Source organism: Balaenoptera physalus (assembly GCF_965194825.1).
Source record: "Balaenoptera physalus genome assembly, chromosome: 16".
NCBI classification, from domain to species: domain Eukaryota; kingdom Metazoa; phylum Chordata; class Mammalia; order Artiodactyla; family Balaenopteridae; genus Balaenoptera; species Balaenoptera physalus.
Genome location: NC_138898.1, coordinates 20,026,093 through 20,051,143, shown reverse-complemented (window position 1 = coordinate 20,051,143; position 25,051 = coordinate 20,026,093). Strand labels below are relative to the sequence as shown.

General features: G+C 39.6%; 1 long non-coding RNA gene across 1 annotated transcript; it reads left to right on the top strand.

The window, feature by feature from the left end:
* Positions 1-1,413: 1,413 nt before the first annotated feature.
* Positions 1,414-20,207, top strand: LOC309645402. Its single transcript, XR_014254870.1, has 2 exons — positions 1,414-4,629; positions 5,971-20,207. It is a non-coding gene; the product is annotated as an uncharacterized lncRNA (long non-coding RNA).
* Positions 20,208-25,051: the final 4,844 nt, after the last annotated feature.

Here is a 25,051-nt window from a genome sequence, read left to right as displayed (position 1 = left end):
AAATGCTTAGTAAATTGCCAAAGGACACATTTTATGGGCCCTATTTTTGAATTATATCCCCCTCCCCTCTAAAAAATGGAAGTCAATAAATGTCTGCCCCTAAAAAATGTAACTAGCACATTTCTATTTTAAAACATTTTGAAACAACACCTGATGAAGAGGGGAAAATGAAAATTACTAATTAGTTTTAGAAGAATCAATGGGGGAACAGAAAAACAAACCTCATAATGAAAATCGTTGGTCACAGCTAAAGCCATATTTTTTCAAAGGAAAAGAGCATGACTTGCATTTTTTATATTATTATTAAAAGAGGAAGGCTGAAAATAAACTTTGATTTCAACCATGTGCAATAAATGTTAACATCAAGTCAACGCAAAGGGTTAGGCAATGATTTGTGATGTGTAGAATGGATAAAGTAGTCGGGAAAACCCTCTCTAAAGAGCTAACAGTGAGCAGGAAATTAAAGAGTGTAGAAAGTAAACCATGTGAAGATCTGTTATGACCCACTGACATGAACGACTAGTTATTTACAGAGACTTCTTTTCTGGGTACCCATGACTACTTATTTTTGGTTCATATTGAGTTGGCCAAGAAGGCTTAGGTAGACAACTGGAAGAAACAAAATTTTCTTCCTTCCTTATTTTTCAACAGTGAAGCTAGCTTCACAGTTTCTTAGGATTATGCAGTTAATATATTTTTATCGTTAAAATGAAGATGAAATATTAAACTAAATTTAATGTCTCTTGAAATCCTGCTGTACCAACATAACAAAAATCAACATGTTACTGATCATCTTTTCACATACCTTTTATATATGTGTATGTACGTATATACAAATATTAGGTTGTTTCTTATTTTAGATATTTTAATACAGTTTTTTAAAAAATTAATGTGTCTCCTGCTTTCCCTTTCCTGGTCCCCTATCCTGTCCCAAATAACTAATATTAACTACTTACTGCTAACATTCCATAGCCTATTCAATGTTCACATGACCCAGTACCTATCGTTACAGCTTTAACTGTTGATATTGATTTAAGTATTAATATGGTTATAGATAGCAAAGATTTTGCCATTATTTTATTGGCAAAAAGCAGTACATAATGTTTCTCTACATCTTGATTTTCTCCCTTCACTGTAGATTACAGTAATCCTTTCAAATCATTTGGTCTGAACCTAACATCTTCTTTTAGTGGTAACATAAAATTCCTTATTGTGAACGTACCATAATCTACTCAACCTGTATATCTCAGAATACTATTCACTCCCTCACCCCAGTTTTTGTTACTGTTAAAAATCCTGCAATAAATACTTATTTCCATGTATGGATCCCTACATATTGGTATTTTTATTTCTATAAATTAGGTTCTCAGGAGTGCGATTATTGGGTCAACAAATATATATATATATATATATATATATATATATATATATATATTTAATTTTTAAGATACTTTGAAATTGCTGTTAAAAAAAAGCTGTTCTACTGATTCACATTGACAGCAACAATATGAATTCCATATTGTCTACATTCCTATTTGCCGTAAATAACACTTTTTTCTTCTTATCTCTTAGGTATAAAAGACTACCTTGTTGTTAATTTTAAAAACTTTTCGTACTAATAAAGAGATTGGGTACTCAATTCCTTTGTTGCCATTGGCCTTTTATACTTGCAACTGTCATTCACATATTTTGTCCATTTTTTTTCCTGCTGGTTTGTATGCATTTTTGTTGTCAATTTGTTATCAATTTATTTTTTACATATTCTAACCTTCAATCTTGCACATGTGTAGAATTTATTATTTGCTTTGCTTTAGTATTGATTTTAAAAACTATTCAAACACAGATTTAATTTTTAGACAGTCAAATGTCTGCCTTTTCTTAAATGCCTTTGGGGTTTAGTGTTTTAGTTATAATGACCTCCCAAACCCTCAGGTTTTAACATGTTGTCCCCTAACTTTTCATTTATTACTTTAGAAAATATTTATGTTTTCATCCCAGATAGAATTTTTTAAATATGGCATGAAGTAGATGTCTAAGATTTTTTTTTTCCTTTTTGATGGAAAACCACTTGTGCTGGCATCATTTATTAAATTTCCACTGAATTGAAATATCATTTCTTTCATTTATTAAATGGTCATATATACTGGAATCTGTTTCTGGGCACTCTGTTCTGTTTTCTCTGATCCCTTTGACAAGTTTTTATGCCAATAACAAACTTTTTATTACAGTGGCATTATAGTATATTTCAATGTCTGGCAAGGGAAGTCCTTCCATATTCTTCTGAACCTAAAGCTGAAAGTTAGTGTTGCCCCTCCATCTTAATTTTATACCCTTCAGCTTTTCCAGTGATTTTGTAAGCCATCTAATCCCTTCTATAAAATCACTTTTGCTTGAAAACCTGGAGTGGTTTATGTATTTTTGGCTGAGCCTAACAGATGCAATAAGAGTATAGCAAGATAGCTAACTAGTCAGTTAATATATTAAAAAGGTGGTATCCATATAGTCAGCAAGAGATAGTTACAATAATTAATTTTCAAGGATAACATTTGCAATGGCAATAAAGAACATAAGGTGTCTAAGAATACATCTTAAAAACATGTGAAAGACATTTATGGTGGGTTTTCTTAGATATCAATAATAAAAAAACAGTTGATATATTAAAACACATTAAAATGGAAGTCAACTGTGCAGAATGCAAAGGATAAAAATAAAGAACTGACCAGCCACAGGCTCGATACTGAGTTTAGCCAATCAAAAAACCTACAAAGCTTTAATATCTAGTACCTAGTTGACTGGTTTGTTATAAAGGATATTGCAAAAGATATAGATGAACAGCCAGATGAAGAGGTACATAGGGTGAGGTCTAGATGGGTTCTGAATGCAAGAGCTTCCGTCCCTGTGGAGTTGGGTTGTGCCACCCTCCTGGCTCATGGATGTGTTCACCAACCCAGAAGTTCTCCAAATGCCCTACTTTAGAGATTTTTATGGAGGTTTTATCACATAGGCATTATTGATTATTAACTCAATTTCCCCTCCCTTCTCCCTTCCCCTGAAGGATGGAGGGTAGGGATGAAAGTTCCAAGCTTCTAACCATGGCTTATTGTTTCTGGTAAACAGTCCGCATCCAGGAGCCATCCAGGAGCCCACCAAGAGTTGCCTCATTAGAATAAAAGATATTCTTATCATCCAGGAAATTCCCAGGGATTTGGGAACTCTCTCAGGAATGAGGGTCAAAGACAAAATATTAGAACAAAAGATGTTCCTAGCACCCCTATGACTCTGGAAATTACAAGGGTGTTAAGAGCTCTGCGTCAGGAACAACAGGCAGAGACCAAATGTATACTTCTTACTATGTCACGGTTAGCCCGGACATAATGAAAGTAGCAACAATTACTCAAAATATTCTCAAGCCTGACATGATGGACCACTTAATTTTTAAATTTCACTGTAATCTTATTTCAAATGGAGAAAACAGTCTGTACAGTTCCTTAGAGGTGACTGTTCCCCTATATTATTAATACAAGGAAGTGACTTCATATAGAGGTCAGGAATGCATTTTCTCTACTCTAATCAGATCTTCCAGATTTATATCCCAATTGTAACACTTTCTAGTGATAACATGAACAAGTCATTTGACCTCTTTAAAGCTCAGTTTTCACATCTTTAAACTGGAGAAATAAATCTTACCCATAATGCTTTTATGAAGGTCAAATGAAATATTTAATAAAAATAAAATGCTTAATGGAGTGACTGACACATAGCAAGGACACAATAAAGATAGTCTAGAAACATTAAGATTACATATCTCTTATCCATACATAAGGAAATGCAAAATCTTCACATTGCTGAATTGGCTGCAAAATCCAATCACACCTGTTGAACAAGGCTGCATGTTACCGTCTTATTTCCCATTGAAGTCATGGAACCTGGTTCTGGAAACAACTGTAAAGCTTCTACAATGATTCAGGCAGACTTGTGGTTGTGTTGACACAGTCGAACTCACAGCCCAGGCCTTTAATTCCTGTGCCATTCATGCCTTACCTTTCTGCTTAAGTCTTCTTTCTGGGTAAAAGATGTCCCCCTAATGCAGGCATCATGCCTTTCTGGACTTTCTCCTGCTGCATTGTCCTTTAATCCTTGCAGTATGACAGCTGAGATTCTGTGAACTACAGGGCCACTTTGAAACAATAGACTGCACTCTGGGGCAGGTTCCCACCCTGGTCCTGCCCTGGCCCTGATATAATGGTGACTACTCCAGTGGAGAAGGTGTTGGGAGGTGCCCCATTAATTTTCCATATTTAGGGGGCTTTTGAGCTAGCAGCCAACTGAAGATGAATATGTGGGTGGTATATGGATGAGGATGCAAATTGCTCAACTAGTAGCCACCCAGACTGGAGGCTGGAGATGGGGACAGAGGAGGGAAGAAGGATCTTAGCTGTGGAGGAAACTGTTCTATCCCTCCCTTAGAGGTGTGGCCCATCGGGAAGGCCTGGGCTGTGAAGTCAGGGCTGGAGAATTAGTCTGAAGGGGGAAATGTAGCCAGGATAGGCTCTGAGCCTCCACACACTTGTCTTTTCCTTCATTTAAGTCTGAAGCCTGCCTCATCCCTCCTCACACTGGGCAGGTAATGTTATGTCAACTGCTCATTAAATCAAGTCCTCTCAACGTTCTTTCTTCTGACCTCTGAAATGATCTATATATCCACCATCCTCTTTTCTACCTCACATCTGTGAGGAGGTCTTGCTGACCAGCAGAGACCTCTGTGCCCATGCTCTGCACAATTTTCTTCATCTTTGCCCTCCACAAAGCACTTTTTGCCCAATATTTTCAGTTTCTTCTCTATCATTTAAGTCAGATTCCTCTCTCTCCCTGGGGATCCCCCTCTCCTATGGCCCCCTGTCCCAGCCTGTCTTTCAAAATTAAATTCTGAGGCCCTCTCAAAACCTGTGTGATTTCTGAGGATTTTCCCAATTGTCCTAAAAGGTTACAATCTTAACCTTACTCAGAACTCCCACAGAACCACTTATATTACATTTGTAGGTATAATATGTTTATCTGCATTGCATGGCAGGAAATTCCTGAGGGCAGACACTGAGACTTAATTATTTTTGCATCTCTATCACTGCAAAGAGAAGACCAAACACATATAGGTTTATCTGAATAGCAGGACACATATTTATATAATGCATCATATATACGAGGAGCACATGAAAAGATGCTAATATTATTAGTTTATTAGGAAAACACAAATTAAAACCACAATGAGATACCCACTAGAACAGCTTAAATGAAAAAAATACTGACACTATCCTGTGCTGGCAATGTTACAGAGCAACTGGAACTCTTGTGAATTGCTAACAGAAATGCAAAATAATACAGCCATTTTGGAAAACACTGTGACAGCTTTTTTTATGAAGTTAAACATACACTTATCATATGACCCAGCAATTTCTCTCCTAGGTATTTACCTAAGAGAAATAAAAATTTATTCTTATATATATTAAAAACGACTGCAAATATTACAATGGTTTCATTCAGAATCATCAAAAACTGGAAACAACCCACAAGTCTTTCAACTGCAGAATTGATAAACTGTGGTACATTCATACAGTGACATACTCTTCAGTAATAAAAAAGAAACTAACAACTAATACATGCAACAACTGATCTCAATGCATGATGCTGTGTGAAAGAAGTCACATTCAATCAGCTTCATACTATATGATTTTGTTTAGATGATACTATGAACTGAATGTGTCCCTCCAAATGCATACACTGAAGCTTAATCCCCTGTATAACAAAATAAATAATTTTTATTCTGTGTAATACTATACTTTAATAAAAAATAATGTGAAGAAAGAGGGCATTTTAGAAATAGTGCAACCTCAATCTCCTTATTAGTGGTCCATAAGGAATGCACCCAACCGACATCCACACTTGTCCAGAATTATCAAACAAGTATATACCCAGAACATGAACCCAAATGTTGACAGTGTAATGGCATTTGGAGGTGGGGCCTTTGGAAAGAGATTAGGTAAAGATGGAGCCCTCATGTGTGAGATTAGGGCCCTTAAAAAAAGAGACCCCAGAGAGTCCTCTCACCCCTTCCACTATGAGAGGACACAGCAAGAAGACATTTGTTGGCTGTCTACAAACCCCACCAAACACTGAATCTGCCAGCACCTTCGTCACGATTCCCCAGCTTCCAGAACTGTGAGAAATAAATTTCTATTTTGTATAAGCCCCCCAGTGTATGGTATATTTGTTATAATATCCTTAACAGACCAAGACAAATGATATATTCTGGAAAAGGTAAAAACTAGAGGAACAGAAAACAGATCAGAAACTGCAGAGTTGGAGGTGGGCGGAGGGTTTTTGGGGGGGGGTTGTTGATAATGATCTATATCTTGATTTTTGTGGTCATTAAATGTTTACTTATTTTCCAAATGTCATAGAACTGTGTTACAAAAAAGTGATTTTTACTGTATGTAATATTATACTTTAATAAAGAAATAATGTGAAGAAAGAGGACATTTAAAAAATAGTGCAACCTCTCTCTCATCACCAGGGGTTCAAAGGGAGGAAAGGAGAATCCCCTGCCCCCAGGTGACGTCCACAACTCCCTACTGTAATCTGGAGGTCACCAAGCTGGTGACGCCAGGGTGTGACCATAACAGTCTGTCCTCAGGTCCAAAGTTGGAGGTGGACGTGACCTAAACTGTTTTACAAATGTGAAGGAAGTAGAAGTGAGCTGTCCAGAGTTAACAAACAAGTTTATGTCCAGAACACAGGAACTCGAACATTTGACTGACATAAATTATACTGAGCTTTTTTACACTAACGCAACCCAACACACCAATGGCTAGAATTCAATAAAAATAACGTCTTTCAAAAGACTGACATTTAATTTTAAAACAGTTAACCAGAGTTTCCTTTGGACTCGCATGGCTCCCATGTATACCTCTTGATTACAGTATTTATTAAAATGTATTTTAATTATTTGTTTTTATCTCAGTCTTCTCCACTAGGACTTTGGGTTCCTTGGGATCAGGAATTTTAACATACTGAATTTTGCAGGCCAGATACATAGTAAAGTGAATGCTCAAACATTTCTGTTAAAAGAATAAAAGGATGAAAGAGGACTCATGATTTCGACCACCATCCTCTCTTCTGTCTCCTACTTCTCCATAATTCGTCTACTTCCACACATCTCTAAATTCTACAGACCTATCCCAAGCTGTCCTGCCTCTCTCATGACTGCAGAAATAGTCCTCCTGTTGCCTGTCTGGACTCCTGCCCCGCTTACAATCCTACATCCACACACAAGAGTGATGTTCCTGAAACATTAATCAGATCCTGCCTCTCCCAGGCTTAAATCCACCATTGGTTTCCAATCAGGCTTAGAACCAGAGCCAGATTCCTTAGTCGGGCATTTAACACTCAACAATTTCTGGTCCTTTATACCTCCCTGAACTCATGTCTAACTACTCTGTTTTTTCTCAGTGTGCTTGCAGACCACTGGTTTTCTTTCAATGCCTCAAACATGGTTGGTACGGTCTGCCTCAGAGACTTTGTGCAAGCAGCTCTCTGACCTAGAATTCTCTTTACTCTGCCTTTTACATTATCGGTTCCTTTTCGTCATACAGATTTTTGCTTCAATACCTCCTCTTTGGAGAAGCCTTTGCTGACCATGCAATCTAACCTCAATTCTGTATAACATCACCCAGTTCACCTTCTCTGTAGAGCACTCATCCCAATGGGATGTTTGTATTGCCCATTACGTATTTGATAATAATAATTCTGGCTCCCCTCCTGGAATGTATGCTCTGAGAGAGTGAGGGCTCTACATTAACCCTGATTTCTCCCCACCACCAGCACATAGTAAATGTTTCATGAACACTGGTTGGCGGATGGATGAATGGATGGAAAGATGGATGGATTCATGAATGAATAGCTCTTTTCACTGAAGCATGGTGGGCTCCAATATTTTCTAACAGACAGAGAATCCAATCATCCTTATCCCTAGTAGTGTTTCTTATTCTGTATTACACTAACATGAATGAATGCCAGAGAGCCCTACTGATGCCTGTCTTTATCTGATGTGTGTTGTTTCATTAAGTTAAGAAGAAGGAGTAGAGAAACAGACGTAGTTTTCAGGAGGGTGAGGGGGAAGTTTTTTTTAAATGGTAGGTACAAATATGGGATATTACATTCTTTATAATTCTTACAGCGCTCCCTGATCCATAGCAGCTCCTGGTTTCCTCTTAGATAGTGGTCGGAGGCATCTGCTTTTCTCTTACCCTTGTAGGACTAATTCTCACTATTTCCCCCAGGCTGCCCAGGCACAGGCTCTCCATTGCCTTGGGGAAGGTCATACAGACTTTCTCCTCATAACCCCTGCGCAACCAGCCGAAGATTATAGGTAGGCTTGGCGTGGAGCAACAGACACAAGTCAGTGACATCTTGTCTCCAAACTGTGATTTGTCTTTCTGAGGCCTCCAGAACTTAATATGGTCTCTTTGCCTTTTTGGCCCTGCCCTGTTCAAAGGTAATCATTTTGGATGTTTAGTAGCATAAAAATCAAAGTTAAAAATAAGTATTTTTATTCTAAAGAATTCTGTTCTCTCGACAACTCAGCTAAAATAAAATAAAATAAAAATACAAACAAAAAACCTCCAAACCAAAAACCCTCATATCTAACATGAACTCCATGAACTACAAGTGTGCCTTGGCAACTTTAAAATTAGAATTTCTCCAAAACCAAAGTCAGACTGAGCAGGTGACCAAATGCCAGAGTTTTTCAGAATGCAGTTTCTACAGTCAGATTAATCTTACCTGAAAAAACGGGGCAAGCCACTTAGTATCTCCCTTTCTCAGTTTCCATATCTATACAGTGTCACAATCCCTCTCCCAAGCTGGTGGGGTGAGGATTCCATGAGCAAATGCATACAAAGAGCTTTGCACAGTGACACACACCTACTATGTGCTTAGTACCTGGTATATCTACTAAAAGGAATTATTACTGATTGAATCAATTAGTTCAGATTTTTTTTAAACTTTTTCTTCCCTGAGATAACAGCAATCCCACTCCCTGCTTTGAAGAATCCATTGCTGAAAATTATAATATGCAATTTCCTTCATTAATGGTCCCACATTAATCCTGGTGCTTTTGTTTGATTGTTTGTTGTTTGTTCCCCAGAACCTGGAGATGGCAGGGTGCAGGTAGGATGGGAACACTCTTTGCCTCATCCAGTGGCAGCTGGAGTGAAATTCTAGCCGTCACTCCAAATCCATAGCTGGTAAGCATCCAACAGCAGAGCCCTGCAGGAAGTAAACAAGTTCCTCCCACTCTTACTCCCCTCTGTTCTACATCTGGAGACTCAAAGCCAACCCCAGACTCCAGATCACCCTCACCCTACACAGTGGGTAAACTGACAGAGAGAGAAAACCACTGCTACAAAGGATGATATATTTGCTACAAACAAAACAATGATTGAGTCCAAGGCAGCAAGTTTTCATGGTGGTTCAAGAAATCTAATTCTAAAGAGCCCTTGGGAGAACCAATGTCTTCCTCAAGGGAAAGGATGGCAAATTGTATCATTTCGATTCACGGCCATGATTGATGTCTCTGCAGCTGTTTGAATTAATTCTGAAATACAAGCAATCTCAGTAGGAATCTGAATTTTCATAAAACAATTCCCTGCTGAGTTGGTTCAGCTAGCTCCACCTTAGCCCTTCCACACACCTCGGCAATGAGGACATTTACAGGACAGAGTTATTTTTGCTTATTTAAGGCACTCACAGAGTCTTGGAATATACAACTCCTTCAAGGCTAACGCATCTCTGGATTGTTCCTTCCTGCCTGAAACAAAACAGAGCTGTGTAACAGCACTGGAAAACATGAGTAGGCACTGAGCACTGAGGGTCATAGACCTGGCCCTAGTTGGATGAGGTTTCTGTTAACTACTGCTTCCCAAACTTCTTTAACTGAAGATCCTCAACTCAAAGTCTGATTGCCTCTGACCCTGGAGTCAGTCCAAGGTGAATCACTGGTCCATGTGTATCCACTGAACTGCCATCTTCCCTAATGTTCCCAATGGAAGTGAAGCAAATGCTTCAGGTTTTCCCCTAAGTCAGGTGCTATACAGTCAAAGGTCTTCAACTGCAGACCCCTCAGTTCGGTCCCTGAACTAAGGGGTCTATCTCTTTTCTGGGATCAGGAGGCTGTGCTCTGCCATTTTTTTTCCATTTATTAAAAGTGGGCTAAAATACACATCACGTAATACTTTGTATCTTAGTCATGTTTAAGTATACAGTTCAGTGGTATTAAGTAAATTCATATTGTGCAACAGTCACCATCAACCATTTCCAGAACTCTTTAAATCCTGCAAAATGTAAACTCTGTACCCATTAAAAAGTAAATTCCCATTCTCTCTTTCCCGCAGCCCCTGGTAACCACCATTCTACTTTCTCTCCCTATGAATTTGACTACTCTAATTACCTCATACAAGTGGAATCATACAGTATTTTTCTTTTTGTGACTGGCTTATTTCACTTAGCATAATGCACCCAAAGTTCATCAATGTTGTAGCATATGTCAAAATATTTTTCCTCTTTTAGGCTAATATTCCATTTTTTGTAGGTACCACATTTTGTTTATCTATTCATCTGTCAATGGACACTTGGGTTGCCTCCACATTTTAGCTATTGTAAATAACACTGCTATAAACATGGGTGTACAAATATCATTTTGAGACCCTGCTTTCAACTCTTTGGGGTATATACCCAGAAATGGAATTGCTCCATCATATGGTGATTCGATTTTTAAATTTTTTGAGGTAATGCCATAATGTTTTCCACAGTGGTTGTATCATTTTACATTCCCACCAAATATGTACAAGGTTTCCAATTTTTTCACATCCTCACCAACACCGATTATTTTCTGTTTTGTTTTGTTTTATAGTGGTCATTCCAATGAGTGTAAGGTGATATGTCATTGTGGTTCTGATTTACATTTCTCTAGTGATTAGTGATGTTGAACATCTTTTAATGTGCTTATTAGACATTTATATACTTCTTTGGAGACATATCTATTCAAATCCTTTGGTCTTTTTTAAATTGGATTGTTCATATTTTTGTTGTTGAATTTTAGGAGTTCTCCACATATTCTGGAAATGAATTCCTTACTAGATATATAAAATTTGCAAATTTTTCCCCTTCTATGGGTTGCCTTTTCACTCTGTTGATGGTGTACTTTGATGCACAAAATCTTTATTTTTATGAAATCCAATGTGTCTATTTTTTCTTTTTTATCTGTGCCTTTGGTGTCAATTCCAGGAAATAATTGTTAAATCCAAAGTTGTGAAGATTTAATCCCATATTTTCATCTAAGAGTTTCATAGTTTTAACTCTTTCATTTAAGTCTTTGAACTGTTTTGAATTAATTTTTGTATGTGGTGTACAGTAAGGGTCTTATAAGTTTTGGTATGTTTTTATTTTGTTCATCTCTAAGTATAATCTAATTTCCCTTGTGCTTTCTTCTTTGATCCATTTGCTATTTGAGAGTGTTGTTTAATTTCCACAAGTTTGTGAATTTCCCAGTTTTTCTTCTGTTATTGATTTCTAACTTTATCCCTTCGTGGTCAGAGAAGATACTTTATACGATCTCTATCTTTTTAAATCTACTAAAGCTTAACTTGTGATCTAACATATGGCTTATCCCAGATAATGTCCCAAGTACAATTAAGAAAAGGGTACATACCGTTGAGTATCTAGTTGATTTATTGTGTTGTTCAGGTCTTCTATTTACTTATTTTTCTTCTGTTTGGTTGTTTTATGCATTATTGAGAGTGGGGTATTGAAGTCCTCAACTACTATTGTAGAGCTGTCTATTTCTCCCTTCAATTTTTTTCAATTTTTGCCTCATATATTTTGACTATCTGTTATTAGGTGTACAAATGCTTATAACTGTTATATCTTCTAGCTGTGTTGCACATTCTATTAATATAAAATGTCCTCCTTTTTCTCCTTAACCTTTTTTGATTTGAAGTCTATTTTGTCTGATATTAGTATAGCCATCCCTGCTCTGTTTTGGTTGCTCTTTTCATGGAATGTCTTTTCCACGCTTTCATTTTCAACCTATTTTCAAACCATTTGTGTCTTTGGATCTAAGTGAGCCTCTTATGGACAGCAGTAGTTGGGTCATATTTGGGTTATTTTTGTTTGTTTGTTCTTTTCATTCCATCAATCTTTGTCTTTTGACTGGAGAGTTTAATCCATTTACGTTTAAATTAATTACTGATAAGGAGAGACTTATGTAATTTTGCTCCTTGTTTTCTCTATACCCTGTTCCTCATTTCTAGATGCATTCTGTTCCTCATTTTCTCTCTTCTCTGGTGTTTAGTTGATTTTATTTTTACAGTGAAATGTTTTAATTCCATTCTCATTTTTTTAGTGTGTGTATTCTATAACGATTTTCCTTGTGGTTACCATGAGGAATGCATTTAACACCCTAAAGTTATAATACTCTAATTTGAATTTATATCAACTTAATTTCAGTAACATACAGACTCTGTTCCTTGGCACCTCAGTCCCCTTCCATTTCAGTTACCGATATCACAAAGTTACATTTAAAGCAAAAACTAAAGCGAAGAATGCTAAGAATTTCCTCCATAAGAGACAGAGCACCCTTGACTCACAACCCTGACCCCAATGACTTTGTCACCTAAACCTGTCCTTGTATCAGGACTCAAGTTATACTGTGATTTTGAGAAATAATCTAGTCAAAGAACTAAGAGAACTATAGCAAAAGTGAGCCCTCCCAAATTGGTCACATAGAAGCTGCAGTCTTAGATATTGTGTGGGTTCAAATGCCTATTCTCTAGGCAGCTCCTAAACAGCAAGAGTATGGACAACAAACAACATGATGCCATTGCCATAACAAAACTGGAATTCTTGGGATATAGCCCAAGAATTATTTTATGCCCTAGAAATGAAAACTAGAGATCTTTGATGCCTCCAGATCACCATTATTTTTCCTCTCTATTAGACTAATAAGAAGGTATCATTCATTCTGTATAATTCTTGTGACCTTCTCATGCTGTTACTGGCACACTCTGTGCTTTACAACAACAAGAACATGAAACATCCCTTGAGTCACCCCAGGTTAAGTTTATTTGACTTTCTTAAAAAAAAAGAAAAAAGAAAAAAGCCAGAAATGAAGTGAGGTTGTGAGCAGAAGTGTTTTGCTGGCTGAGTTCAGGGAAGCAGTCTGTGGCGAAGCCAGAGATGGGGAGGGCTGGCTGCCAGCAGGAAAACACAAGTGGCAACTTCTCTCCCAGTATCTATATGAAAATGGGCTCATCTGGTCTGGCACTGGGGCTTGGAGATTCTTCTCTTTGTTTCTCAGAAAATGCAGGAGGCTTCTGGTACATAGCAAAGCTGTGTGGGTTTGATGATTTTCCTACCCTGCTTGAGTTCACAATCTCTGGGGGTTTTCCAAGGCCAGGGGATGACTCTGAAATGAAAGTTGGTTTAAGCTCAAGACAACACTTTTGATTATAACGACTGCATGAAATGAAGACAGAAAGGGAAGATATCCCAGGTTTGCCTGGTTATGAATGCGAGTCTGTATGGAAGAGTTAGCTTGTCAAAGCAGGCCAGAATTCAGATTCCCTGGGGACCAGAAGGGAGACTACTGTATACAGGAAGCAGGTCTATATTACTCACAAAAGAGAAGTACAAAAAGTTTGGCTTAGATCTTTTCCCTCTTTAATACCGTTCCATATCACCTAAGGGAGCTTCTCCTGGAGGTGAGGAAAAGAAAAACATTGGGAGGGAGTGTGATGGGGGCAGCGATTACGAGAAAATTCAAGACAGAGGCAATTTGGGTATCTTGATGTCTCACCGGTCTTTTCCACTTAGCGGTCAGAATCTCTTACACCAGGCAGTGCCAAGACTGAGCTACATACACGAAAAACTGGATGGGTCATAGTCCAATGATAAGACAAACAAAAGGTATCAGATCTGCAAAGGGAAGAGCTCAGTAGCTAGTGAACAAGAATTTAAATCTTAGGTCAAAGCTGCATATGGGCGGCAGGAAGACAAGCCATGTAAACAAGGGGGTCAACTTTTTTAATTTGCTAAATACAGGTTCTATGCCTGAAAGCCTCTGATGGTAGATCTCAAAAACAGGGCATTCTGAATTATGATTAGAACCTTACCCTGTCATAGTCAACAGACTGAGACTGGAATCTGGAAAGAGAAGATCATCGGGTTGCTTAGCTTTTGCTGCAGAACAGACCACCCCCAAAATCTCTATAACTATAAGCATTTATTATTTCTCATGCTTCACTGAGTTTTGTGAGATTCATGACTCTCTGGCTGGGGGGTTCTTCCGGTTGGGGTTGGCTTGGCAGAGGTTGGGTGGTCCAGGATGGCCTCACTCACATATCTAGCGGTTGGCACAAAGTCAGCTGGGACTACAGGGATGACTTGACCCCATGTCTCTCAGAATCCAATAGGCTGGTTTAGGCTAATTTCCCTGTCATTGGCCACAAGATTCTCAAGGGTGGCCAGAGAGGGCCCAATGTGCATTCCCTGTCCAAGTATCAGCTCGGGTCACATTGGCCGAATCAAGTCATGGCAACAGAGCAGAGACAGCGTAGGAAGGCACTACCAAAGGCCATGGAGAGAGGGAGGGGAGTCACGTGTAGCCAATTTTACAACCAACCACAAGCGTTTTCTCCCCTCCATCCATCCTATTTGTTCCTGACAGAATCACCTCCTTTTTCCATTTACAATGGTTGACTTGAAATACATCCACTAAAAAGAAATCCCCCCAATATGCATGATGAATATTCGGAGATTTTGGTGTCAGTGGTTCATAAGGTTCTCTTACATGTCAGAGGGTGAATTCAATGGGATTGGTCAGCATGTTCCTAACACTCGCCCTTTAAACAGAAAGGGTACACCAGCTTTAGCGTTAAGTCACAGGCTCAACACTAAATGTATTTTCCAGGGGATAATTGTTGAGGCCTCTGCTTTTTTAAGAAGAATCTTTCTGGAGCCTTTTGTTCTTTTGATGGAAACTTAATCAGCTTCTTGTTTGACAAAAATGACAGACTGCGTAAAAGGGGAAACAGAGTTTGGGCTTTACCAGTCCTAATCCCTATCAAACATCAGAAGAAAATAAGCACTTTCTACATAATGGGTTCCACTTCATGTTTTAGACTCAAATTTATCACTTAAAGAGAGAGTAAAAAACTGTTCGTACTTTGAGAAAAAAAAAGAGACAGTTAACTCCTTTTCTCTGGGGTTTTTTACATCAAGTATTTTTTATAAAGAGCAAGGCTGTCTTGACTTTTCCATTTCAGTTTGGTGGGATAGAGATATAGAGAAGTAAAAGTTCAGCAGATCACTTCTCCATGGTGTGTCCTGAAGTTTCTCTGCCTTCTGACAAAGAGGCGTCTACTGGAATCAAAGTTCACTGTCCCCCAGTTCTCATCCAGACCTTGGATTCTGAACCCAAGCCCTGGCACTGAGTTTGTTTAAGAGAGCGAAGATTTCCAATTCTATTACCAAGAAAGCACTGGATTTACAATCAGAAGACATATTCATCTTGGCCAGATACTCAACAGCTTCATGATCTTGGAAGATAAAGTACATTCTCTGTGATTCTGTTTCTGCATTTACATTACTTCTCCATTTGAAATGTGGTTGGGAGGTTTAAAGTAGAAGACCAGCATCAATGTGCAAATCTGGGGTCCATAATTTAGTAAGTGCAGAGCAAATATTAATTTTATTCTATCTTCTTGCTTTCCTTCCTTTCACCTCCATGCTGTTCCCATTTTCCCACCCTGGGAAAAACATAGGCTTTCATATTCTCTTTAAATGAAAATCAATCAGTCAATCAATAGCTGTACTGTGTGTCTCTGGGATAGAAAATATGGCAGGTATTCAAAACAGAGGCAGTTTGGGACCAGTTTCATGAATTTGCTAGTGATTGGTCATAGGTACGCATGAGGCTCTGTCCCAGCCAATGAGACAGAAGGGGAAGCCCACGTGTCCATGACGCTGTGACTAGTCAGTGGCAGAGCCTATGTTTAAGCCCCAGGAGTCCAATCTCAGAATCCATGTGCTTTTCTGCTAGCCTATAACTCCTCCCTAATACAACTAATCCATTCATTTATTCATTTATTGTTCAAAATATTTGTTGATTATCTATGAATGCCAAGCATCATGGTGATTGTTGAAACAAAGCAAAGTTGTTAGAGAATCACAGAGGAGAAAGCAGTGAATTTTGTCTGGGGGAGCAGAATCAGGTCTTGGTCTCATCATTGACAAGGATGTGCTGTTTTGCTTGTTAGTTGAATTCTGCACGTTAGTTGAACTCTATGAATTGCAGTCTCTATTTTTGTTTAGTGGGTGGTGGAGCTGTGCTTTCTGATTTACCTCTCAAGTTCGGTATGAAGACTAAAGCCTAGCCACTTGTGAAAAGACCTAAACCAGAGACTAGCACGTGGTTGATACTCAATAAATGCTCATGAAAGGACTTCACAAAGGGGAAGGTCACTGCACACAGGGACATTTTCAGAGGTCTGGGAGGAGACAGAACTCAGATTGAGGACAGGAGGCAAGGAGAAGACATGGATAGTCAAAGGACAGGGCTGGAAGTCTACAGCCTGGATTCAGTGGCAAGCAGCCCCGAGAAGTATTGTCTGCCTTTTAGGAGCCCTGAAGCTGAATCCTCACCCTGACATTTATGACTGTGGGCCATAGCCAAGTTATTGAACATCTGTGAACTCAATTTCTTCATCAGTATCACAGAAATGAAAATGTTTCCTTCCAAAGAGCTGTGGAGGTTAAATAAGGTCGTGCATGCAAGTACCATCTTGTTGATACTACTCAGGTGACGAATGCTCATTAAGCTGTGGCCAAGGTGTTTATTGACAGCAGAGAGCATAAAGAATAGGTTGGAGATGGTGAAGATGAAACATACTTTTTAGGGCTTTACAGTATCCATCAGAGGCCCAGGTTAACATCCATTGTCCAGCTCATCACAGTAATTCTGATTTTTCTCATGGCTTCAACCAAGGGCTTTGGATTCCAAGTCAAGGATCAAACCACCAGTGTCTCTGCCTCAATTCTCTGCCTCTGATTTGACTGGATCTGTTTGATGCCTGGGGTGAAATTAAGATAGCCCTTTCTTCTCATACACACAGGAAAACATGCTTTGCCACCTTGAAATAGAATCCCATCTCACATAAATTCAGCTCAGATTGAGATTAAGAAGGCATGATGCTCAGAAAATTTCCATTAGCACTTCTTCCTTCAGTGTCCCTCAGAAAATCCTCTACCCTGGCTTGAATTCAAGGCACATCATTTCTGAATCAAGGCTGGCCTGACACTCCCAAGCACAGCCAATCCCACCTGCCTCCACAGTCACCCCCCGTTCTGACACTTTCGTGATGGAATGGCTTTAATTGTTTATGGGTCTGTGTCCCCAGCTAGACTGAGTTCTTCAAGGAGAGCTACACTGTTTAATTCACCTATGAACTGCAAGCCTGAGTAGAGTCCATTCTTTATGGATAATGCTGGAACATATAAATTGATGAATATAAACAACAAGCCCCGGAGCCCCACTTTTGGGAGACACCACCAGGGGCAGCTGTGTTCCAGGATACAGGCCACAGGAGATGGGTTCTCTAGCAGAAGAGAGAAAGATACATATACAAGGAGATGGGAGCCCAGGAGGTAGATATCTCCACCAGATAAAGAATGGACAAAGTTTTAATGCTTCAGGCCAACACCAGGGGAAGAAATGTTGGATCTCTCTAAAGAGTTGGGCCCAACTGTCAACTGATGATGGACAGTGACCACCATCACCTGTCTGCCAATCTGCTGGCTGCCCCACAAAGCACAGGGATGCCAGGTCAGCAGTCCTGGACCCAGCATGAGCAGAGGAGGTAACATGGGGATATGTGACATGAGGAAGCCCAAGGGATCTACTCCTGTGTTTGTGGGTGTGTCTCTGTCGGCAATCGTGTTGTAAGAAACAAGGGTGGGAGACAGGAGGAAACTGATGGGAGAGTTTGGGGATATGATATCAATTAACACCAGATTCTTAGGCAAGAAACACTCCATTCTAAGTGGAAACTTGTGTCATGTACCAATGAGTCAGAGTCGTTTTTGCTTCTTACAGAGATCTTGTTCCTTTGATAAAGTGTCAGATCCTAACATTTCTACTTCTTCTTAGATGAGGGGAAAGAAAGAGAAAAAGAGGAAGGAGGGAAGGGAGGAAGGAAGGAAAAGATGGAAGAGGGAAGGAGGGAAAAGAAAGAGAGGAATGGAAGGGAAAGAAGGAGGGAGGGAAGGAAAGAAGAAAGGAAGAGTGAAAGAGTGAATTTCCATAAAGTAAGACCAGGAGAAAAGGAAGAAATCACAATAGCTGAACCACTTTCCTCCTTTCTTTTTAATCTTAGTTTAGATGTTCTCCTGGTAAAATCATTACAAAGGCCGTTTATTTTTAAAATTGGAAGATTGGGAAGAGTCATAATGAGATATTATGTGTAAAAGTTGCACATAAATTTCCTCTTGTCATATTTTGGGCTCATCTAACGCATCCCCTTGGCAGGATGGAGGCAAGTTGATCACTTTAGTATAGATTGTGTGTGCCTCAGAAATATTGCCCTAGGAGAGAGCTCCTGGGTGGTGACTTGGCTCCACGCTGATTTAGAAATTAGCTGGGCTTTTATTGGCCACCTAAATTGTTCTCAGGAAAAAAAAAATACATTTTTATTACAGAACAAGTGGCAGATGATTGAAACAAGCCTGCCTTCTCCTTCGTTTTGAGCTTTGTTTTTGGTTGCTAAGTATGCTTTCTTCTCCGGGGTTCTTGCTGCTGTTTAATGGGGGTACGCAATATGCACCAGTAAAGAAATTACCTCGGTTCCCTCAGTGTCCCCAGGGAATTCCTTATCCCTTCATAATGTTCCGTTTGAGTTCCCCTGAGTGCCTGATTGGGCAGTGTGAGGAAAACGAAGGACCCGTACAATATTCTTATGACAAGGTTCTGGAATAAGGGGGAAATTGGAGTTGTCCTTACAGAAGGGTTAGGGTGACTGTGAATCTGGCCACTGGCCATCGACTCCAGATCTAGAGTCATGGTAATATCATGAAGACATACAGCTGCCACATTCCACCTGAAGAAGCTCATGGCAGAGGCTGGGCAATGGATTTGCATGTGAAGCTGAGCCAATCTGAAGTGATTCTGGGAGCAAAGGGATTAATCATATGTCGAAAGCCCCCAAACCAACCCTTACATCGTTCCCTTCTTTTGGTTACCAGCCCGACTCCTTTCTCTGACTTCCCCCTCTGATTTGCCATGGGACATCAGGTTCTTCCTCAACTGGGAAAGGCCCTGGAAGCACTGTTGTGCCCACGACTGCCCTCCCACACAACTCCCTGCTGACTTCAGACAGAGCATCTTGCTTGAATCTGCCCCAGCTTTCGGCCCCATAACCCTCCAGAAGAAATACTATATCTGTATAGATGGGAACAGCTAACTGATTTCTGGAAACTTTCTCCAGATTAGTTTCGTTAATTAAAAGCTCAAAGCCAAAAACACAATTGTATCCAAAGTAAAATGAGTAGAGTAACACAGAATAATCAGGGTGCTTGAGGAATGGATTGCTCAGCCAACTGAGCCATCTTAGCAACCCTTCAAAAGTGTTTCTTGATCTTTTTTTTTCAAAATAATTCTAAAATGCATAATTGTACTTCCCTGGATTAATGCACAGTATGATGGAGCAGTTAAGATCTGGGACTCAGGGTAAGTCAGAACTGAGCATGACATATGTATCCTCTCACTTTCCAGATTTGGGTCCTTGGGAAAATCACATACATCATTTACTGATCCTGTTTCCTCATTTATATGATGGGGATAATCACAGCCTTATCAGGGAGGATTAAATATATATATATTTGCACATATATGTTACATATATACATGTATATGTACATAAAAGATATGTGTATATATATACATCTGCACATATATATATAATGTATATACATGTGTATGTATATATATGACAACAGCTGTTGCATAATGATTTCTTACTGGTAAGTACCAGGAATGGTATTTACTGTTTTACATAATATATATGTGTGTGTGTGTGTGTGTGTGTGTGTGTGTGTGTATATATTTAAAATTGGATTGGCCAAAAAGTTCATTCGGGTTTTTCCATAAGATCTTATGGGAAAACCCAAACTAACTTTTTAGCCAACCCAATACATATATATATATAAATATATATGTGTGTGTGTGTATATGCATGTGTGGCTGTGGGTGTGCATATGTATATATCACATATATAAATTTATATATAAAACATATAATATTTGTATATAATATGCACAGTATACATGAATACATTATCTACATACATGTAGATAATGTATAAATAATATATACATATATGTGTAATATGTATAATTTTTTATATACACACACACATATATATAATATATATAAAACCATAAGTACCATGCCTGGTTCTTACCCATAAGAACTCATTAAATGATAGCTATTATCATTGTTCACCATCTCCCTAGCTGAAAGGTAGATTTATTTCCCCCACAAGCTAAATTCTGCAACAGAGCCAAGTCTCACAAGAAGTTAGTGGTTGAGCTAAGACAGAAAACATAATTTTGATTACTTATCCTCTTCCACTAAACTTCAGACCACACTGCCTCCTATTTAAATTAATTTCTGTTCCCTTTGGGTGGAGATTTAAATTTGCCATGCCTCCCTAAGCCACTGGACCCCAAGTCCCATCACTGATTGTTCCTTAGGGAAGCCAGAACGGCTTGAGGTAATTAACCCACTACAGGCTCCCCTACCAAGACTGGGAAGGAAACACCAAATTCTACTTGGTTTCTTTCTAATTAGTAACAGAGAGCAGTAGTGAGGGAGAGAGAGACAGACTAAGGACGGAAAGGGGCTGAGCTAAGTGGGGTGTGGTTCACATGTGTTCCCAATCATGACCACACAATGAAAATGTTTTCTTTCTGGGGCAATCAGGCAAAATCTTGGAAAAATGAACTTTTTTTTCCTCCTGTATGTACAATAACAATATCCCAAATTTGAAACTTTTCCCTCCAATCTTGGCACAGTTTGGCTTCCAAAAGATTTGGTAAACTTCCAAGCTCTGATGGTCTGTGCATGACCCTTTTCTCCAAGGACTAAGGCATTCATTTCATAATAATAATAAGCAAACATGTATATGATGCATATCATGTGCTCTGTTCTAAGTGCTTTCCATATATTGACTAAAATTCGACTCCCTTTAACAGCCCTACAGTTCAGCACTATTATTATCTCCACTCAACAGATGGAAAAGCTGAGGCACAAAGAGGTTTAGTAACTTGTCTAAGGTTAATCAGCTAGTACAGGGCAGAGGCAGAATTCACAATCAGGTTGTCTAGATACCAAGTCTGTGCTCATCACTATTGCCCATCCTTCTCTCACGTAGCCTCCGTAGTGGAGGGGTTAAGACAGAGCCAGAGGCACAGGACCTAATGGAGGAGTTAAAGAAGAGACACGAAAACCAAGACGAGAACTCTTAGGAAAGGAGGCCATACCACCAGGCAACAGGGCAGCAGCCCCTCTTTTGCACTGGGCTCTGCCTTTCTGGTTCTGCTCTTTTCCAGAACAACTGTCACCATCACCCTCGTTCATTCTGCTTCCTTCTGCTTTTCGCTTTGATTGACATCCCAATTCCATTCTCTTACACTCTTGACCTTGAATTCCATTTCTAGCCTGGGCTTCCCCCAGGTCCTGACCTCCATATCTCCATCCCTGGCCAAGTACCCTGATCCTGGCTCCTAATTGCTCCCTTTGCTTAACCGCCTGGTTTAACATTCAGACCCTGAATTAGCCCCAGGCTCTGATTAATTGCAGCCTAGGACTCACAGCAGGGGTCTGAATCCCTTCCCAGCCACTAGAGTAGCCAGACTTGACCTCTGTCAGCTAAGTAATGGGGGATGCCACACCCACCTGTTGAATACAGAGGCTGCCGTAAAACAAACTTCATGAGTTGGTGCGTATGTCACAGACACGGCTCTGCCAGCAGGAAGGCCCTCAGGGGCTGGCTGCCATCTGCTAAAAGGTCAGCATGGATGTATAGATAGATGGATGCATGGTCTCTGACCTCCCCTCATTCCTTCCAGGGTTAGAATTCTTGGATAGTGATGTTCAGGACCCTGGGGAAACCACCATTCCAGGAACAGCTGGCCGAGCTGACACTGTTGGAGCAATTGATGGCTTTCAGGGGCAGAGATTAAGTTTAGGTCGGGAAGAGAAGCACAGGTCTAGGATACAGAGCAGTGATTCAAAGATAATGGGTCTGAGCTGACTAGGGAGAAGTAAACAAAGTATTTAATCTGGGAGGGAGGGATATAGATGGTGGAGATATTCTCGTATGTGGTTACCAATAAATGCACACAGTTCAACTCAGAAGCCTGATGTTTCCCGTAAGAGTAGAGGGTATTGGGGAACATATTAATCTCTCAGAGCAGCAGGGAGCAGGGACCTCACTCCCTGGATTCTCTAGGCACATATTTGGGTGTAAACTCCTTTGAAGTGACATGAAGAGAGCACAGAGGGAGAGAAGTTATACATCTTTTATGTGCTTGTATATGCTGACCGTCTGCTCTATGTGTTCGACTGCTTTGGATGTATTCATTGGCTTCCTAGATGGGGCTTCTGAAAATCACACACATATATATATATCTGTCTATATTCTGAATCACTCAATAAAACCTCAGGTTGTTTAATTTCACTACTACCCTATGAAGTTATGGTTACTATGATTATCATTATCCAGTTTTACACAGGAGGGAATTGAAGCATAAATAGTTAAATGTCCCATCTGAGGTCAGTGGCAGAGCCAATATGTAAACCTTGTCTGGGCTCTTGAGTGCTGTGCTATGCTGCCATCATGATAGCCAGGACAGGCACTGCCTTTCACACTTCCAGATCCTGTGGCTTATTCTCCAGTAGTCCAGTGGAAGCCTATGTATGAGGAGCCCTACCCAATGAGACAGTGATGAACAACTAGCCCACCAAGATCCACCATGTGCTTTCTCCTGGGATTCAGAATTGATCCATGATGTGAGCAAATGATAAGGGATGTGATGTAGAGTTAGTGTGAGTGTTGACGTCCAGGTCATACACAGCCATGTGTGCCCCATATTCCTGGAGAAGAGAAAGCTGTGGGCCTGCCCAAAAGAACAAAAGCATGGGTGCACTCCCAGGGCAGAACAGACGCCAAAGGCACCTTGTGGCACCCAGGAGATAAAGGCAGTAGTTTCACTCCCTGATTCGAAATCTGAGAGCTCTGTGGTCTGGCCAAAAGTTGCTTCCTGTACTTGGATGGTCACTTAATTGATCATGGAAACAATTAATAATAATGACTAATTAAAGCAATCTTTGTCTAAGAGATGAACTATGGAGATTGTTCCCAAACTAACATTACTATCTGAGATTAAAATTATTGACAGTTAATAATGATAATAATGGTTTCTTAAATGTTTACCGGGTAACAAGCACTGTGCTAATACTTTATATGTATTATTTCAGTTAATTCTCACGATAGTCCTATAAAGTAATTCGTATTAGTAATCTTATTTTTGAAAAGAGGACGTTGGGATTCACAGAGGTTAAGGAATTCATTTCTTCATTTCACAAATATTTATTGTCTGCTATGCGTCAGTCACTTTTCCGGGACTTGGAATATATCAACAAACAAAATAGGTCAAGATCCCTCTGCCCTCATGGAGATTATGTTCTACTGGGGTAATCAGAAAACAAATAATAACCATAACAAATAAGTTAACTTTTATAGGATATTAGATAGTGAAAAGTTCTATGGAAATTAAATGAGATCTGGAGTGTCAGGATGGATGTGGGTGGCGGCTTGCAATTTCAAATAGCCAGATTAAGCTATACTTCATTAAGAAGAGAGTGATATATGACCAGAGGCTTAAAGGAGGTGAAGGAAAGGGAGGTGCCATATGGTTATCTTGGAGAAGGGTATTCCAGGCAGATGGAACAGCAAATGCAAAGGCTCTGAGGCACAGGATCAACAGCACACAGGCCAATGTGGATGGAATAGAACGGATGATGGAAAGAGTGATAGAGAAGGGAGGGAGGCCAGAGAAACAATGGGGCCAGATCTCAGGACCTTGAAGGCTGTCATAAGGACTTTTTATTCTGAGTGAAATGGTGACCTATCAGAGAGTTTTGATCACACAAGTGACTTCATCTGACTTACTTCTTGAAAAGACTACTCTGGCCACTGTTACAAAAAGAGTCAAGACCCTAATCTTTAAGGACATATAAGTAAGTGGCAGATCCAGAATTCAAGCTTATTTTACTCCTAAGCATTACACTCTATTTCCTCTTTGGTCATAAAGGTTCGAAAGCTATGAAGGGCTGTTTCAAATTAATTTTCCCTCGCTATGTTCTAGTATCTTTCTGTCTTTGCTCCAACACAAGAAGCACCTGCAGACTTCTTACCCTACTGAACCGTCATCAGAATATCAGTTAATATTGATGATGCATGAGGTTCTTACTATTTGCCTGGTACTGAACTAAGTCTATAAATATATTGTCTCATTCGATCCCTACAACAAAACTGTGAGGCAGTGGTACAATTGTGGTGCTGCTGTGCAGGTGAGGACCTGAATCCTGGAGAGTTTCTTTGCTCACTCTGGCTCCCAGGGAACTCCCCTGCTTAAAGATTTCCCAGAAGACCTGACTTGGGATAGGAATGGCCTTTCAAGCAACTTCTCACTGAGAAGCCTGCCAGCTTCTTAAGACCAGGAATCAAGTCATATGCTTCTCTTTATTAATCTCTGTTCCCAGGACAGTATCCTTCACATGGAAGAAGTCTAATATATTTATTTGGGATGAATGACTTATGTTAACAACAACTTTTAGCTTAGTTAAAATAGATCTTAGAAACACCAAGTATTTCCTTAGAAG